The sequence below is a fragment of the Bison bison genome, unplaced genomic scaffold (assembly GCF_000754665.1).
Source record: "Bison bison bison isolate TAMUID 2011002044 unplaced genomic scaffold, Bison_UMD1.0 scf7180017864381, whole genome shotgun sequence".
Lineage (NCBI taxonomy): Eukaryota > Metazoa > Chordata > Mammalia > Artiodactyla > Bovidae > Bison > Bison bison.
The window spans coordinates 549,493-552,554 of NW_011494953.1; the positions used below are offsets into that span (position 1 = coordinate 549,493).

The following is a 3,062-nucleotide window of genomic DNA, read 5'->3' on the forward strand; positions in this document are numbered from 1 at the left end:
AAGCACGATACTGGATGCTTGGGGCTAGAACACTGGGACGACCCAGAGGGATGGTATGGGGAGGGAGGAGGGAGGAGGGTTCAGGATGGGGAACACATGTATACCTGTGGTGGATTCATTTTGATATTTGGCGAAACTAATACAATTATGTAAAGTTTAAAAATAAAATAAAATTAAAGTTAAAAAAAAAGAAAGAAATACATAATGGGCAATGAATATGCTTTATTGGAGAAGCAAAAGAATAGACACACTAATTGTTCATGGGTTAGATATCACAACACAGATTACAGACAGGCACATGGCAAAGAGAGATCAAGCAATGATTCTGCTACTCTTCTTCCAACAACGTGGTGTCAGCTTCAGGAAGCAAGCCTTTCCTCTGTCAGCTGTTGGTTGAGGAGGGAGATTAAGGAAAATGGAATCCGTCACCATGGTCAAAGGGAGGACAATGGAAGAGCCTGGATCTTGTTTCTTGGTCCAGATGAAATCTGATGCTGTTACTTCCACTTGGGTGGACACTTCTGCTCCCATGGTGGGCATGGTGGCCCAGGAGGGCATTTCTTCTGGCTCGGTGGAGATGGGCATGGATGAGGTGGGCAAGGCTCATGGCACTTGGGTGGGCACACTTTTGGAGGTGGATGGCAGGGCTCCTTGCACTGATGGTGATGCTGATGCTGATGTTGATGCGGATGCGGATGCGGATGCGGATGGTTAGACATGCTTCCTGGGTCTCAAGGAATCTGAAATACAGACAACTTTCTTCATAGCAGAGAGTCCGATTGGTAGAACATTTAGCTGTGCCAACAACCCTCCTGTCACTAAGGACTCTTCTTGATTCTTAAAACAGTCTTTATGGTTTTTGTAGCTTCTTCACCATTCTTTTTTAGTATCTCTTGCCCTCAGATTATCAGTCTTTTCTGGTTAGTCTCTCCTTCTACCACATTCTAAAACAGAATTACCTACACAGGTGTTATATGAATATAAACAAACTCAGAAGAAGAATCTGGATAATAAGCTTGTAGCAATCCCCAAACAAATCTCTACTTATTTCTCCCATCAGGTCTTGGTTGCTGGACAAGCTGACCTGACTGTGGGCTTCTGAGGAGAAATGCAAAGGCCCAAACTAGGCATTCAATGGGACTGAATGCTGAGAAGGGTGCATCTGGAACTAATGTGTGCTGTGCTGTAGCACAGTATCTCATCCCCCTTACTCTCTCTCAGGTTAAGACTGTGCCTCTGACTCCATTTTCTCTTCACATTTAAGATCGCATATGTGACCAAATATCAAAAATTTACCCCTAAACACTCATTGTCTTCTTTTTCCCATTAAGAGCACTAATTGCTTCAGTTAAAGCCACTTCTACCCCCAAATTAAACCCTCCCACCCAAGTTCCATCAAGATCTCTAAGAGTTGTGCTCACCAGAGGCTCCAAAGAAGACCTATGACCGTCACGACAATGACAGCACTGTGATGGAGACTCCTTTTATAAGGACCAGGCAGCTCCACCCAAAGGGAACATCCCAGGACTGGCATGATGCACTTGTTTCCCACCCCAAATACCACGTGCTTGCAATCTCAAAAATAAATTGCCACACTAATGCTGATATCACAAATTTCCCTTGTCCATGGATTTCTTTATCCTTCACTAAGGAAGTGCAGAGTGATTCACTGGAGACCTGGTCACGTACTCCCTGTGCCATTGTTATGCACCGGTTAGGAAATATGAGGAATTCTTTGACAATAGTGTTGCTCCTCCATTGTCAGACTTGGTGATTCTTTCACTCCCCAGCCCCCAAGAAACTGCTATGTAAAACTTCCTCCCTATTCCATTTCACCTGTGAGCACCCAGCTTTGTTTCCCTTGATGGTCAAGACTAGGATTTACTAACCTCACATATCTTAACCCCTACGCACAGTTTTTTTAAACTCACCTTCCTTACACCATGCCCCACTGGTCTCTAGCCTTTTCTTGACAATTAAATGACTTGGGACCACAAAGTTGAATCTTGTTTTCCTAACTTTCTAGTTTCTGGTGTTGGCGGTCTCATGCCAGGTGTGTTTTCACATGGCTCCATTCATGGACCCGACAGGAAAACTTGATCCTTCAGTTTTCTGGGCCATAAGGTCACAAGTTGAGATGCTTTACTGAAGCTCTACTTCTGCAGATGTATACACTGATCTGGTCTCTGCAGCCACATGACCATGAGCAACTTGTAGTCTACTAGAAACCCAAATTCCTCTCTTCTCATTATTTTCAAAATTGACTCAATGTCTAGGCTGTATCCATTAAGAAGCTTTTCCACTAATACTCCCCAAATATCCTTTGCCACTTTACCCTACAACAGTTAATTCAATTGACTCTATCCTGCCATTTTTTTTTTTTTTTGAAATGACATTTAGTGTGCTTTCTGACATTCTTAGTTTACTCATGGAATGAAGCTCCATGAGTCATTGACCCCACCATTCAATCCATGGATATTTTCCTCTAAACAAATAAACTAAGGGTGACATAGAACCCGTTAGGAATTTATTAGTACAGTTTGCTGAAATGCAGCAACCCTTCAGCTAATACTAAGCAATAAGCCTTCCATGGGGGACCTTGAGTGCCCTGGGTATGCAGACATCTATAGTCACTGGTACTTTGTGACATTAAATGTTTCCCAACCACTCTGAAGATCAGCTTACTAACACTGCTGTAAATTAAAGACAAAAGCTATACTTGCCTCTATTTTTTGCTATGAAAACAACAAAATGTCTAATCTAAGACACATGACATAGTCTGTACCAAGCCCATGCTTGCTCTGCTTGCTGTCGTGAATCTGAGATGAGGTGTCTAGACTAGGAAAAGGAGAAAACGAAATGAAAAATTTCATGTTTCACCCAGGAATCAAACCCAAGTCTCCTGCATTGCAGGCAGATTCTTTTTTTTTTTTCTGGATGTAATTTCATTCATTTTATTAACAAAATTGAGTTTACTCCTAATTATAAAAAGAATATTTTTTAAATGTAAGTATATCTACCAGTGCTCTCTAGTACATATAGCAAAAAAAGTGGAGTTATGT

General features: G+C 41.9%; 1 long non-coding RNA gene across 1 annotated transcript; it reads right to left on the minus strand.

The window, feature by feature from the left end:
* Positions 1–202: 202 nt before the first annotated feature.
* On the minus strand, positions 203–1,462 carry LOC105001271. Its single transcript, XR_826846.1, has 2 exons — positions 1,422–1,462; positions 203–740 (listed from the first exon to the last, which is right to left on the minus strand). It is a non-coding gene; the product is annotated as an uncharacterized LOC105001271 (long non-coding RNA).
* Positions 1,463–3,062: the final 1,600 nt, after the last annotated feature.